General features: G+C 39.0%; 1 protein-coding gene across 2 annotated transcripts in view; it reads left to right on the top strand.

The window, feature by feature from the left end:
• The first annotated feature begins 6,884 nt into the window (after positions 1 to 6,884).
• Positions 6,885 to 16,778, top strand: part of nlgn3a (neuroligin 3a) — a 134,847-nt gene continuing 124,953 nt past the window's right edge. The window contains exons 1-2 of one of the 2 annotated variants that reach the window (XM_037260104.1): positions 6,885 to 6,895; positions 8,512 to 8,612. The gene's annotated coding sequence lies outside the window, so the exon portion shown is untranslated. Of the gene's footprint in view, positions 6,896 to 8,325; positions 8,613 to 16,778 lie in introns of those variants that run through there. The other variant, XM_037260106.1, reaches the window with a different exon arrangement.

The raw sequence follows: 16,778 nt of genomic DNA, 5'->3' as shown, positions 1-16,778 counted from the left end.
ACAGCTTTATAATTGACTCGTAGTTCACAATGGCAACGCATACATTTGCATCAAATCAAATTCAGAATTTCAGCGACAACTAGTTGAGTTGCAGTGTGTGTGTGTGTGTGTGTGTGTGTGTGTGTTGTGTGCGCGTGTGTTGTGTGCGCGTGTGTGTGTGTGTGTGTGTGTGTGTGTGTGTGTGTGTGTGTGTGTGTGTGTGTGTGTGTGTGTGTGTGTGCGTGTGTGCGTGCAGTGTGTGTGTGTGCGCGTGTGCGCATTGGCTGCAGGTGTAAAGACAAAAGAGATTTGTCGCATTGCTAATGCAAAGTTGAGTAGTGAAATGAATTTGTTTTGAGGATGTGGTGCTGCTAACCTTGACAAGGTTCAGCAAATTGGTTAGGTTGCTTTGTCCTGCAGCTATTTTTCTTCTACCCTGTAAACAGTGTATTGCATGAGATCAAAAGCTACAAAGAGTGTATGAGAGCTCGAACTGGGGGAGTAAGAATGAAAGCTACACTATAAAATGGAAACCAATCTGTTATTATTTGAAATAATCATGAATTACCATTTTAAATGCATTCAGTGCAATGAGGGAGAATTTTAAATAAAATGGAGAATACACTTGTATTTTAATATATTATAATGGAGTGCAAAACATAACACTTGGGAAAGATATTTTTCCTCCAAACGTATTGAAACAGTGAGGCCAAAGTCTGTTTTTCAAAACCACTGGTGTTTGACGCAAAAAGATGAAAGAGACAACCTCTTAACAATCCAGTCAGCTACATGAATTTTAAGATAACATTATCCGTAGCAAAACACCACATTTTTGGGAGCGTAAAATCATTGGAACAAATTTGAATACACTGCACCAGCTGAGACTGTTGTGAATCTGTTGCTTGAAATAACACGTGTTCTGAGTTGCTATCATCAAACCTTTACATTCTCTTGTGATGGTTTTCCTTATTTTAAACAAAACATATTTTAATTATTTGTCTTGAGGTGGAGCATGTGGATTACTCAACCCACCCTCCTCGTTTGTACAGTAAAATACATGCTCGATAGGGTTTAAGTATGGAGATTGATTTGGCCAGTCAAAAACCTTTCACTTCTCACCCTTGATGAACTGCTTTATCATTTTGGTGGTGTGTTTTGGGTCATTATCTTTCTGCGGGATGACGGTTTTCGCAGTCCATTTGGATTCATATTTCTCTTAATTAGCAGACAAAATGTTTCAGTTGACATCTAAGTTCATTTTACTGCTGCACTGATCTGTTGGCATCACATCAATGAAGAGTAATGAGATCGGCCCAGAAGAAGCCATGCAAGACCGAGCCATGACATTACCTTTTCTGAATTTCACAGAGGAGCTTCTGTGTTTAGCATCATTATCATATTTTTTTCTTTCTCAACGCTTTAGCATTTCCATCAATTTGGTACAGGTTATTCTTTGTCTCTTCGGTCCATAAAACTTTCTCACAGAATATTTTGAAGCTTTTCTTTTTAATTGGTCAGTTCTATCCGAATCGTCTTGCTCAGGAGTGAGTGTTTTCTATTAAGTCTTAAATAGTATAAAAGTTTATTGTATAAAAAAAGAATACAATGATTTTGCAAATCCTCTTCAAGCTATATTCAAATTATTACACTACAAAGACGAGATATTAAACATGACTGATTTTTTTTTATACTAATTTCTCCTAAAAGAGACATAATGACTCCAGGGGGTATCTTGAGTCTTCACAGCCTGTCAGCTGGGTCTTTATCTTGACCACAAACACCGGTTATGTTACATGAAAAGGTGGGATGAAATCAATCAAGAGGTGGAAATGCCAGCCTCTTTGATGCAAGAGCAGGGCCGCACATGTATATGTGTCTTAGTGAGTCAGCTGCACAATTGGCATTCAGTTGAACTCCCATAAGGATTTCAAGCAATAAATATGTAAATCTGAGCATGAGAGCCACTTACACATAAACAGACAGCAAGCTGTATAACATTAGCGCTTCCTCAACCGGTGACTCTTTACTTAAGACTTTTACACCTCAAATTTAAATTTCTGATCTGTGGTATCCTACCTAGCTCTGCAATGAAAGCAATAATACATAAGCATAAGCTGACTTGATAATGGGTAGAGGCGAGAGTGAATCATGTGGGCACATTAGATTTTTGCATGTTAGATTTAGCATTTTTAAAATGCTTGTGCTAGGGAAAGACCAGCCCAGCCCTCGGCACTTGGCACAAAAATATCCCTAAATCCCCACTCCCACCCTGGGCAGTGACACGTGCTGTGACTAACCCTGTTTCACGATTATGACGTTCAGATTATTGTACAGAAAAGCATGTCTAAATATGCTCAGTGTGGTGCTAAACATTCATTATTACATTTATGAGCAGGCATCAACAGCTTGAATCCACCTTGTTGTTAATAGCCTCAATTTGGTGTGTACCTGAAAATGAGCCTGATGCCAAACACACGAATCAACCACATCCTGAGAGCCAACCCAGATAAAGATAGATGTTTATAATAAGGAAGCATTAAAAAGGAGGACGTATGATTTAATTCTAATGCTTAGCATAACATGAATTGTAGTTAAAAACAAAGATGAAATTCTGAAATTACACCTGGACGTGAACATTTAATTTTAAAAACAGCTTGTATGAATTGAATGTAGTCTCCCCTCTTGAGTCTCAAGTGCTAGCATTAGCACAGTATAGCCACGACTGCTATGTTAGTAGCATAACTTATTTGTAATGGAGTGCTACCATAAGACAAAATAGTATCGCTTTGGCAATTTATTTGAGGGGATTGTATAATCAATTAAAAATTAAAAAGAGGCGATACGTTTTACTGTGGAGCCAAAATGTTGCTAATTCTGCATAAGTTTCCCTATACTTTGCTTCTTTTTGCTGGTCTAATGTCCAGTTGTTTGCAAATGAGGGATGAGTGTTTTCAGGAGATGAATATTCCGCTATAGTTTCAGCAAATGTCCTGCCACCCAATGTAACAGGTCTTTTTTTCTTCATTCATTTATCTGTAATTAAATAGGTGTGTCTTGACAGTCATGCAGAAAAGTGTGAAGTATCTCCAAATAATTCTGCAGACAGTGCCCGTTTCTCTGCGCTTAAACTCGGATTTGCAATCTAAAGGTTGAAGGGTGGGAATAGTGCTGAGCATGAGGAATTCTGCCTGGCTGAGATTATTGTTACAGCAGTCTGCGTAAAATACCATAAAAGAAATAAACAGATCAAGCAAAATAAAACAAGGCAACCTCGTAATGTGTCTCCATTGGTTACGTGAAGTGCTCTGCAAAGAACTCTTAATGACATGGCAGAAACACTTCATTATAGTTGATTAAGCAACAGAAAAGGAATTCTAAATACTTAACACGGTTAACTGATTTTTAATGTACAATATATTTAAATGGAGAATGAGAAGCTTGATTCTGAAACAGAATACTTTTAATGTCTTTTTCTATAACGAGTGAGGATGCAGCGGTAAATGTGCTGATGGTTTAAGATCTTGCCGTCTTTAACGCTCAGCCTGGTGATTGACCTGTGTAGGATGTTGCCCCCACCCACCTCCACCCCAACACCCACCAGCTTGTCTTAAAGATATTGAATGAATATGTGTGTGAGCACGTGTCGATAGCCAATGAACATTACTGTCATCAAGCACAACTGCTTGTTGCGTAACTGCATGTCTGGTATGTGAGTTTGTACGTAAACATCATCATCGGTTTAAAGTCCGCTTTCCAGGCGCCGCTGGGTTGGACTGGATTCTCGATATGGCTTTCTTCCACCGGAGATGGTCCATGGCCATCTCGTGGTTGAGAGTGCCTATACTGAGAAAATTTTTGGAGCAAAACTTTTTACAGTCGGATGCCCTTCCTGACACCAACCCAAGGGGAAATTGATTTTCTTTAGGGGTTGACTCCCTTAGCCCATTCCTCTCCCGAGGAGCCCACTGGGCAGTGGTACTATTTAACCCATAGTTGGGGGCTGGTTCGTGGGCACCAGGGCGTGTCCACACACCGGTGGGTCTGCGTGCCGCACGTCTAGGGGCCAAACCTCCTCCGAGTCCTTTGTAGTTTAGCCTGGGTCCGTATTGTACCCAGTTACCATGTGTCGCCGCGTGGAGGCACTACATAGGGCTTGCTGTTAGAGAGGCTATGTACTGGCAGGGAGAGACTTACGCACTCGGCTCTCTCGTTCGCGGACTGCTAGCCAGCGGTGAGGGTTGACAGTGAGAAGTGACATGCACTGGGCACTCCACCAACACACTAGACGCATCATAACAACCCGACTTGGTCTTATGAAGTCAGACACACTACAACTGTGCATAAAGTGCATCAGTAAAGCTAGATGCAAGACTTTGGAGCTACCTATTATATTTATATTCAATGTTATATAACAAATCAAAGGAATGGAGAATTTGTTTGCTCAATAGATTGTGAACAGCATATTGTTGGAACGGTATTTGTACTAAGTGAGAATCTGACAGCTTTATGAATATACTGCACTTTTATAGTGAATACGCTTGAGCCTGTCACTGATTATCAGTTAAAAGAAAGGAAATAACCAGCAAATAAATAATAAAATGTCATCATGAGTTTTGCGTATGTGCACAAGCTACAAGCCTACTAGTTGCTTTCCTTCATCAGATATTATGAAAGTTAACGGAATTCTCCCAAACTCACATTTTGCCAAATCTTTTGAAACCGTCAGTACCACCTGACAGTGGTAGGTGAGTAGTATGAACTGTGGGAAAAAAAAAGTCAGTCCAGCCTCTAATTTGAATTGTCAGAAACCATCACACCTGAGGAAATCCAACCAATTACTGATAGGAAAAGCATTTTACCCAAAATGCAGTGTAACGATAACAGCGAATGTTATCATGGCACACGAAAATGTGTTTTGACATTGTGATGTTCATCCTGAGGCATCGATGTTACTCTCCAGTAATCATCAAATCTCCACAAGCCCCACATTCATCTGCTTGCCTCAAAGCTGACACTCACCTTGAGAACAAAATTGGGACTTGCCTGTGCTTACCTGCCCCATCACTCCCCCACTGTGACACAATGTAACTTGAAATTTGCACATTATCCCCTTTTTCATCGTTCAATTTTACATTCTTTCAGTAACGTAAATACTGATGCATATTTGTACTTAACATTAACTGAGGAGTTTTGTCAGTATGTTTATTATTGTGCTTGTTGTTTCATTAGCTATACCAGAAGAGAATAATTCAACAATTGCAAACATGAAACAAAAATCTAAACTGTGATAATCAGCGCAAAAAATCACTTTTTAAAAGTGGGCCGCATTAATAAATAACATGATATTAATTCTCTTATCTGATTTTTCCAACCTATGGGGAATCGTTGCACAGAGAACGGGAACGAGTTCAGCAATGCCGCTTTTGACAGTAAAACAATGAGCATTTCATTAGTCATAACAGGAATAAAAAAACATTGAAAAGCTCTTACATCACCACACCTTCTCAACATGCAAATGTGCCATTTTTTTTTTTCTTACACAACCCCTCATTGAGGGGGAAAAAAAAGTTCCTTAGTGTTTATTGCATGTCTGTCCATTCTGGCAAAGGATTCCCGTCAGTTTTTAATGAGTGCCTTGGGACTGAGCATGCTGGCTCTTGTACTGATTACAAAGGCCTCCGAAGCAAAGTCAAGGACTTGATTGAGAAGGTGTTGGTGACCCAGTTCCAAGACACAAGGTTTATACTTTCACATACTGTCATTGGTCAAATCAAATAAAGGCTCTCCAGCTGGTTTTCATGCCCTTCATTTTTTTAATACCTGGGGAACAATCACCGTTCTGCTGTTAGTCCTCTTTTTAATTTGCAATTTGCTAATCCCTTTGTGTTCACTTTTCTATCAAAGTACGTATATTGTGTGACTGATAGCATCCTGTTTATCAGACTTTAGAACACTAATCGAAATACGTGGAGATATACAATGGACAACTATAGAATACATAAAAATCTTTTTTTGCCCCCAGGCTTCAAAATATTTGTATAATTGTAAATCATTATGATTTTTCAGTTTTCCTCAATTAGAGAGCAGATGGACTGCGTTATTCATCCATTTTGAACATCTGCATGGAATTGTCAATATGCTTTGCCAATTTAAATCTAACTTTTGTTTCCTAACGGAAATGTAGTGATTTCCCTTAAGTGCCATTTCATATTGCTTTCCATTCTGCGTAAGGGTAGCTACAGCAAATAGTGTTTTTCCCTCACTTTGTAATATAGATTAATTTGAGTTACTGTCACAGTTAATCTATACATTGCTGGCAAAATGTTATCAAGTCCTTATCTAAAGTGGCAGACACGCAACAACGGCCCTGTGTTCCCATATTGTTGTTGAGAATATAATCTATTCGCACAGGTAATGCAAATAGAGCATTTTCACTGTTGAAAACAATATTATCTTTTTTAAAAACTTCCATATTGAGACTGTTTTAGCATCTCCCAATTTGCAGTAGCTTTATAAATGAATAAGCAGTGTAGTTATTTATGCATTTCAGCTGTAAAGTTTTAAATGAATAACTTACAAACTAAATAAGCAAATAAACAAGCAAATAAGCAAATGAATGAATGACTAAATAAATAAATACACAACATGTTAATGTCTTAAGGCAAAAAACAATCACCGGCACCATCAAGTCAACTATGTTATCATCTACGTATTGTTTATGAAGGGCCGGTTCAAGTCAATTTTAAAATATTACATGAAGAACAAAAGCACAAGTGATACTAAATATAATGAAATTTGGTACATTGGAGCAATTCTTCATTTGCTCTGGAATACATTATTTGTCTTCTGAGGGGTTTCTCTCAGAACATATAGCAAGGTCTTAATGAGTTAGAGTGGGTTTGCAGTTTTTGAAAATGTATTTAAAAGCTGAGGGCAGTGGTGTGGGTAGCAAGTTGACAAAAAAGCAAATGACCTCATCAATTAGTTTCATGTTGACTCAACTATCATTACCTTATCGTGGACTATAAAAATTCTGCGGAATTCACCCACTTAGAAGCACATGAAAACAATCTGTTATGACTGTTGCAAGTGCAACCCCATCCCATCTCATGCAATGGACTAATCCATACTGTGCTAGGGAACACTTGATTGAGGAAAAGTGTAGCAAAACAAAGTTAGAAACTTGAATGATTTTGAATAATATGGAATGATATTGGTCAAAATGTGTAATATGTTGGTGAAAAGTGTGGAATGATATTGATAGATGTGAAATGGTGTGGAACGCTACTGAAGAATATAGATGGATGTGGAATGATATTGGTATAGAAAATGTTCACTAAGTTGAAAGATATGGAATGATGTGGAATTGTATCAAAAGATATGGTCTGATTTTGAATGACAGAATGGTGTGGAAATATATTGTTGAAAAATGTATTGGACATTTTGGCATGTGGGAATTCCTGCAATGTTGAAATAGATGTGAATTGAATGAGCTTAACATTTAGAATTTTGATGAGAGTCTGAATGTGCCATTGATAATTAATGGGGACTCTTTGGGTCTAAATGTGGATTTGTGGGTAAACCCAATTTTCAAAATAAGAAAAATAATACCTTTATGCTGCTCATTTTTTGAATATGTTGAACTTGAACAATGTAAATGGGATACATTTTGTGGACGGCGATACACGTAAAAAAGTGGGCTGAATGATAATAATAATATTAAAAAATAAATTAATAATAATAATAATAATAATAATAATAATAAGAATAATAATAATATAATAGGGTGGCTTGGTGGCGCACTGGTTAGCAACCTCTGGCCCACCCTGTGTGGAGTTTGCATGTTCTCCCCTTGCCTGCGTGGGATTTCTCCGGGCACTCCGGTTTCCTCCCACATCCCAAAAACATGCATGGTAGGCTGATTGAGCAATCCAATATGCCCATAGATGTGAGTGCAAGTGCGGATGGTTGTTCGTCTCTGTGTGCCCTGCGATTGGCTGGCAACCGGTTCAAGGTGTCCCCCGCCTACTGCCCGATGACTGCTGGGATAGGCTCCAGCCCGCCCGCGACCCCCGTGGGGACAAGCGGTACAGAAAATGGATGGATAATAATAATAATGATAATAATAATAATAATAATAATTCATGTATGAATGAATTCACACGATAATCAATAATTGAAATCAGAAGGTCCGCGCACATAGTTGGACAGCATCGATCTGCTGTACTTCTTTTCCTCACGTATGATGCGTGTGCCCTTGGTTACCTAGTAACTCTCCTCTCCGGCTCCAATTGGCGCTCGGGAGAAGGCAGCGGGGTCGCGCTGCGCGTTCTCGCCAGGCTGGCTTTGAGCCTCGAGTTGAGGCGAAAGAGCATCCTCTCCAGAGGCAGGCGAACTGTGAAGGGAGAGCTTTCTCGCCGGGAAACAACTCACGCTCTGGAGCCACCTTTTTGGAAATGACGGCGGGGCGAACGGAATGAGACTTGCTGCACTGGAGGCTTATTTCTCAAAGAAATAAAATTTTGAAAAAAGCCATTTGTGGGATTTGGAGTATACCCACGTAATTATTTTCCATTTCTTTACTGTAAAGGCAGACGCGCGGTTATGGGGGGATTTACATCTGGATTGTGCAGGTGAGATATTTCCTGACACTCATTAATGGGAAGCTTGTGGACTATGTGTCTGTATTATTTGTGGGAGAAAACTAAGAGCCGAAGTCATATTTTTGCAACGCTCATTACATTCTACTTCTCCAACCCATCCCTGGGTTTGAACGCGCTGCCCCAACATAAGAGATGCATGCACTTGGACTCCGTTTTTTTTTTTTTTACAAAGAAAAACACCGACACAAATGCGACGTGTTCCAGCACCCGCCAAATAATGCTGCGTGTCGGGATGTATGCATGCTTTGTGCTAATTGTTCCCATTGCGAACACTTGTTACTTTCAAAAAGACAATGCGTGTGCGTGATGGAGGAGTGACGCACGAGCTCCCGCACAAAAAAAAATAAAAAAAAGACTGCAGCCACATGAAAAAAAGCACATAAGTTCAAATATGCAGTGGTAGCGCATCACTATATTTAGGGTAATTTCCATAAAGCATTTATTTTGTTTATTGAACATTTTTATCTCCATGTTGAGGCTTCCTGTTAGTTTGTTGTTAGATAAATAGCCTGCTCAATTCAAATGCCTATTTACAGGCATGTGGGATATGATTATTTAGAGATAATCTGCCTCTATGAGCTGGGATTAGTATATTTTTATCAATTTGGGAGAATCAATGTATTATTTCCATCCTCATCATTTGAACCCTCTGATCGAAGGATCCAGAGAATAATTCACTTTTTGCAATTCTTAAGTTAACAAAAGACAGGTGCATGTTGCTGAGAATAGACTAGAAGAAGAAGAAGCTGATGCAAGTTTAAAGGCAGTGCGATGCTGCAGGCTGCATGTCTGTCTATTTTCTTACTCCTGGAGAAGCCTGGGCACAACAAGCTCAGTATGCAGAAGCCATGGCACACACTCAAATAATGTAGCTGAGAGTAATGGGTTCCAAACTGGAAACGAGCGAGTGAAAATGTCAAATGCTCTTTGTCATTGTGATTTAGGTGAATGAGCCAAATATGAGCAAGTGATCCAGCCTATCCTATTAGACCATTATTATGGATTGACATTTCACCATTATCCTTGGTCAGCTATTAACTTTCAAATAGTCGATGGTTATTATATAGTAGTATAAAATGACCTTGTAAAAATGTTAAAATCAAACTTCTGCAATTTTCATTCTTCAACAACCTCACTTTAGATGCCTTGCATCTTTGCACACATTGAAGTTATACCTTATCTCTTTATCACATTTATTTTATCTTATGTTATTTTCACAAGTGCTCGGACTTATTGGATTAACCAAGGATGTCGATGACTTAATTTCATGTGACATCATGTGGAAATTTATTTATTTTGGTATGACAAAATAAAGTCATTGAATGATTGTATTGTTCAATTTTGAGGAAACGAAATTCCTTGTATCTTGGGTAAAACACCTTTAGATATAACTATAAATCTAAATGACTATATTATAATAACGATAAATGAAATAAATGAGTAAGAATGTAAAATTAAAACATACCAAAATAATATACTGGGAAAAAAAACACACCTCTTTCTGAGCGTTTTGGCCTCTTAGGGGCAGTGTGGTGGCATGCTCTATTTACACAACATGTGTAATTCTTTTTGTTGTGTTTAGTTTAATAGTAAACTCCAATTAGGGTGTCATTAAACAGTTTAAAGGAAGCTCAGGAAAGGTAGAATATCATTTGCTTCACACCCACTTATGCAAGCAGTATGGTGCATTCAGGGTTCTTTCACAAAGTTAGGAACTTGAAAACGGACTGCTTCAATTGTTTCGTTATAAAGATCAAGAGGAGCCAAAATCGAAATCATGATTGAAATTTTGATTTATCGTCCAGCCGTAGTTTGCGTGATACTGTGACAGTGTGACGCATCAGCGAATTATTGATCATCTCCATCAGAAAGAGGTTTTTGTTCACCATATTTTGTCATTGAGTCAAATAAAATTTTAGATAGCAGAAATACCAGATAGAGGTATAAGTACTCTGTATTGAGTGATCAGAGCGAATACTCCTGTTAATATTGTTTGGATGTTTTAATATAAGAATTATTCAGATGCTTCCAATTTCCCCCTGGTCATTTAGTCTCAGTGGCGGTCTGAAATAGAGCTTTTTTTTTTTTTTTTTTTTTTTTTTTTATACAGTCCCCACTTGGCACCTCGTTTTTACATTCTTTGACTTTGACTCTTGCATTGTCAAAAATCACATAAGCTTCATTTACTGCAGACAAGGCAATCTCTGTTGAAGCTGTCGTCGAATAAATGCCAGGAACAGAGTCCGCCGATTGTGTTCATTTTCTAGACAGATTGTCCTTCAGTGGACTGGAAGGGCCGGGCCATCAAGAAGCAGTCAATGTGTGATCCCTGACAGGCACACAGGCTACCGCACTCCTGAGCACGCTGATACGTTTCATAGTGCAGTTCAAAGTGTGCACTTGTCAAGTCAAGTCAAACTTATTTATATAGCCTTTAATCACAAAAACGTCTCAAAGGCCTTCACATGGCCACAGTTGACAATTATACTTGTTTACATGAGTCCCTACAAGGAAAAACCTAATGAGCCTCAGTGTGCTACAAAGGTCAGCACGGCCTCATTCTTAGCTGAGCAGTTTGTATCGGCCTGATGTGACATAGCGGAGCCACTATTGGTCTCTGGCTTTGTGCACTTGTGTTTCCGTTTCAACGTATTATTGCTCCCCAATCCACTTGTCTGGAAAGGATGATTGTGGGCACGTTGTGTTTGCTCGAGTGCAGATCTGAAAGTCAGACAGTGGGAGGGGGGATAAGGTTATTTAAGTTTTCCAATATTCTTCATTGTGTTTGACATGTTGTCTTGAAGATGCAGAGGAGGAAATGAATAATTTCCCAATTGTATACGGCTGACCAGAAATATGTCCGAGTCATGTTTGCCCTATACCTATGCAGAAGTCATTCTTTTGGCACGGCTTTCCCCTACTTACATCAAGTGTAACGCAGTGCAATGTAGGTAACTCACACTACCTTGCAAAACTATTGAAAAAGAAAGGCATATTTTTTTTATTTTGCTTTAGACTAAAAATCTTTGGGTTTGACTCCTGATGTCATTTTTGTATGTTTGCTCATAAAGTCCTCTGCAGATGGTTGATTGTAACAGCTTCATTCCTGCCCTCTGAAGGTTTTTACTGATGTCACTGACAATTGTTTTGGGTCTTCTTTACAGCTCGCTCAATGTTCCCCTAATCAAGTGCTGTTTTTTCCGTTACCTACCCTTGCAACATCTTTTACTACAAGTAGCTTCTTTCTTCTTGAGTGAATTTCAAATGATTATATTGGCTCCAATCAATGTTTGGACAATGGCTATGTTTGAGTTTCCCTCTCTCAGCTTCACATTTACTTGTTTTTCCATTATGCATAGCTTTGTGGTTTCTTGTCGGTGGCACTCGTATTTAGCATAAAAGTAAATGCAAAACCTAAATCTAAATCTGTAACTCAGCAGAGACACTCAGCCTAATTTGACATCACTGATGTATGAAGCAGCCGCGTACCTTCGAGCCACTGGCAGAGACAACTAGAGATAGTAACTGTCATTGTAATTTGTAGTTTAGCTGCTTTGGGTTTTGCATTTGATTGCTTAATAATTGATTGTTGAAATATATTAATGAATTTGAAATAGTTTGCATTGTGATACTTCTAAAATCTATTATTTCTTCCTCCCCAAATAGATTTTACTGGTGTACTAAAAGGTAATGTGTCATCTCTTAATAAGATGGGAAGCAGTAGAAGACACTACGTTGTACTAGCAAAATGGTTCTGGAACAAAAAGGGGCCTCAAATTAGCTCCAAATAACACATTTAACACAGATTTGACATTGTTCATGGCCCAAAAGCATTTCCCTTGACTAACAGGTTTTGCCTGCCAACGACCAGTGTCTGCTTAGCAAAAATTATTTTGGACATCGCCTGCTCTACATCTAACTACAAAGCAGATGTCACGCAGTATGTCGGCATTTGCTGCTGGCCAAAATTGATCATATATTTATTAGTGAAATTAGCCATTTTACACATGACTACAACAACAAAAGTGTGACTGGTATGTCCTGGTCAGTTAAAATCAGGAGTGTAATAAGATATGCACTGGCACTGAGGAGCTATTTTTGATTGTTTTTCAGTTTCGAGATTTAAAAAATGCATCACATACTCTTTCTGTGATGCAGCGAGATGTGGTTCTGCAAGACAAACATGACAGCAACAGAAGGAAAGCCTTTACACGAAACTGAATTGCTGCAGTTTTCCTTTCCACAAGATATGAAATTGTATACATTGATAAATTTGATGTTCACTTCTAAAAAAAAATCCTGTGACGTACCTCTTGACTAATTACCGTATTTTCTGGACTATAAGGTGCCGTTTTTTTTCATAGTTTGGCCGGGTGTGCGACTTATACTCAGGAGCGACTTATGTGTGAAATTATTAACACATTATATAGTTGCACGTGTTATTTTCATACTAAACCGCAAGAGGCTGCTCTAGGCCTGTGGAATAATTGGAACTGCAACTGACGATGAGTCTGACGTAAGACAAGTAGAAGAGGAAGCGCTGCGTCGTCGACATCCGGGGTTAGCAGAGTTGTTTATAAGTGACACAGAGGATGAAGATTCCATTGGATTTAATGATTTTGAGTGACCCAGATGGTTCGCTAAACTTATTGGCATGTTATCTATGCTGTAGTTATTTGAATAACTCTTAAGATGTTACAACAGGTAAGTTCTCAGTTCCCCGTTTGTGTTTAAGGAATGTTAGTATAACGTACCGTTCAGCCTGTTGTTGCCTATTCATGTCTGTTCTTGGTGTTGGATTTTGTCAAGTAAATTTCCCCCCAAAATGCGATTTATACTCCGGTGCGACTTACATATGTCATTTTTTTCTTTATCATGCATTTTATGGCTGGTGCGACTGATACTCCAGAGCAATTTATAGTCCGTTAAATGGTTCGCTAAACTTATTGGCATGTTATCTATGCTGTAGTTATTTGAATAACTCTTAAGATGTTACAACAGGTAAGTTCTCAGTTCCCCGTTTGTGTTTAAGGAATGTTAGTATATCGTACCGTTCAGCCTGTTGTTGCCTATTCATGTCTGTTCTTGGTGTTGGATTTTGTCAAGTAAATTTCCCCCCAAAATGCGATTTATACTCCGGTGCGACTTACATATGTCTTTTTTTTCTTTATTATGCATTTTATGGCTGGTGCGACTTATACTCCAGAGCGATTTATAGTCCGTAAAATACGGTAATTAACCAATCAGTCACTTAGTTAGACACCAAAACCAAACCAAATACCATACCAAAACATGATGGACATTGGAAAAAGCCTTAGGAATTTGTGAATTTGATGACATGCACCACATAATGTATGTCCGCGCAGCTCAGAATCGGTCTACCTGAGCCTTAATCAAATCCACGGAAATCGCGATTAACCAACTTAAACTTACGTTTAGCTGGTCTAAAATCGAGGCTACTTTTGGTCACCAAACTGCCAAGTACGTCAGAGGCGTGCAATAGTAGTGCTATTGAGGCCTAGCACTGTCTACCAAACTCACAAACACACTAAACTCGACTTGCCCCGGAAACAAAAAAATATATATAGACGGGCCGGATTTTCTGACGAGTGCGCATGCGCCCTTCTATGAAATTAGGACCTCATGTCTCAGGCAAAAGTGACATCCTGACCGTTTGCTTTTAAGGATCTCTTTATAATCCTTGTTATTGTGGTTCTGATTTGTTCCTCTAAATCCAGTCTGAAAATGCCAACAAGTGACAGTAAATCCATTATTAAAAAGATGCACATGAACGCGTTCGTTTCCTCTGTCAATTCACCAACGTCTTATCCTACCAAGCAATCGTTAAGCCCCCTTTCTATCTCGTTCATTTACTTAACACGGAGTAAGTATTGTGTGGATCTGGCAGGACACAGAGGCCGGAGCCCGTCTAATTCATGGGATAAATTGGTTGAGATAACGCCTGAGTCAGTACCTCTATCCTTCCATAGATCCCCTGGGGCTGGCTCTTAAGAAGCTTAGTAAAAGCCCGTCCTATGCAGACATGACATGGAGCTGGCTAAATGGACCATGTTGGAGTGTCTTCCATCAACCTAATATTCATATATGGGTCAACCTTGCTGACTGTTATCCTGTCCCCTTTATTTATTCTTTGCCGTGATTTCAGAGTTTGAGGAACTCTTGGACATGTGCAAAGGATGGAGGGTATATGAGTGAGGCTTTAATACAGCATCAGCTGACAAAACAACCCGCTCATAAGAGCACGCTGTGGAAGACCATGAGTCTGTGCTACCCCATCAAGAATGAATGCCGGTTTACTCGTTTTAAGTGAACGGGGAAGAGCTCCCCTTGAGTCACTGGGTCACCCACACTTCGGAAACAATTAGCAGCTTCCTCTCTGGCCGCCTTGCCGCACTTCTTTGCTTCCTTTTGCTTTCCAGTTGCACGCTTTCCCCCTTAATTTTTCTCTGGGGTCCAGCAGCGTGTCGACTCCACTGTTGAGAAATTACAGAAACGAGCAGGAGTGGCATATCCAGCCAGAGCTACAAGAGGCGACGTCAAGTTCCGGTGATGTATGTGTGAAGCGTGGCGACAGATAGGACACCAGTCTTGCGGGTGTGTGTTAACCTCATAATGCTGACAGATTACAGATTTAAATATTTTAAATCTCATAGAGCACATGGTGCTGGTGATGAGGAGTGGGGAAATGACTACAGTAATGCCAGAGATTAATAGAGATCTTTCCACACTCCCACACTCCCTCTTCATCACCATTGGTGGACCAGCATTAAAAAAAAGAATGTTATACAATCTTGCATTGAATGACATGCACATAGTGTAGTCCCTTCTTGTAAATGCGTATTTTTACTGCCGGGTTTCCTCTGCAGTTGTGACTTTTATGTAGTTTTGTCAACAATTTTGCAGCAGCAGCAAACATATTTTTTCTTTGCAAGTCATTTCTATTTCTTTCATTTGTGCAAGTAAAACATAAAAGTTGAAAATTCCATTCTTACAGTCTGTCACTTTTATCAAACACTTAAGGTGATCAAATGTAATCTTAGTCATGACAGAATCAATATTTAAACCTAGTGCAGTGTTAGCAAAATGGTTATTTTACATAAGAACATTTAGCTGTGAATTGTGTTTAGTTGGGCTCACTGGACATTTGTGTCCACTGCCACTCAACATCATTTTAGCATGTAAATGCTATGTTTTGCTTTACTTTACTAAAATTGGACAGCATATCAAAATTCAATAGTGTGTGAGAAAAATTGCTTTGCAGGTTACTCTGTAAGATTCAAGCACCAATCTTACTTTTTGTATGAAATAATACAAAAAAATAGCAATGTGGTCCAATAACATGCATCCAAGACAGAAATCTATTCCTTTAGTTGGTTTTCAAGGTGTGTGTTTCATCAGACAGCAGCGTGTACCATCTGTCAATATACATTATTAGTTAAAGTATGCCCTCCGTACCTTCCTTATCAGTATTTACACTTGATAATATAAATACGTCTTGGCAAAAATATGAACTTGTAAGTAGCACTTAACAGAAGTGCTACACTTTAGGACTTTTGTTGTGAAGTCAAGTCGAATTTATCTATACTATAGCACTTAATCAGAGAAACCAATCAAAGGGCTTCACATGCCCACAGTTGACTAATATTAATGTTCTGGTTGTTGTTCTTTGTTGTTTTTGGCCACTGGGAGAACCTGCTGAACAAATAAAAATATATGTGTGCTATAAAAGCACGCAAGTGTGAAAGCTCAATCATTGTTGCCTCACATAAACGGACCTGCAGTTTACACAGCACAAAGTCATTCACAGGTTTGTTTAACCTTAAATGTTCACTGCTTTCTGGCAGACTGATCTCAATGAAGTGGAATGTCAGCGTAGAACCATGTATAAATTTTACAGGCCATATTCACTCACGTAATACCGAGAACCCATACAAGGGGTTTGACATATCTTCTCTGTTTCTCACATTTGCTCTCCCTTGCAACATATACTGGAACCATTTTCACATGAAAAAAACATCCCAATTTAGATTTTTGTGATTGTATTTGTGAGATCTAGAATGCTGTTGTTATTTTTTGGTCAAAGGAACCCAAAGAGCAACACTCGTGAAAGCGGTC

This window comes from Syngnathus acus, chromosome 10 (assembly GCF_901709675.1).
Source record: "Syngnathus acus chromosome 10, fSynAcu1.2, whole genome shotgun sequence".
Classification (NCBI taxonomy): domain Eukaryota; kingdom Metazoa; phylum Chordata; class Actinopteri; order Syngnathiformes; family Syngnathidae; genus Syngnathus; species Syngnathus acus.
The sequence above is the reverse complement of the archived record's forward strand: the minus strand, read 5'-3'. Positions and strand labels throughout refer to the sequence as shown.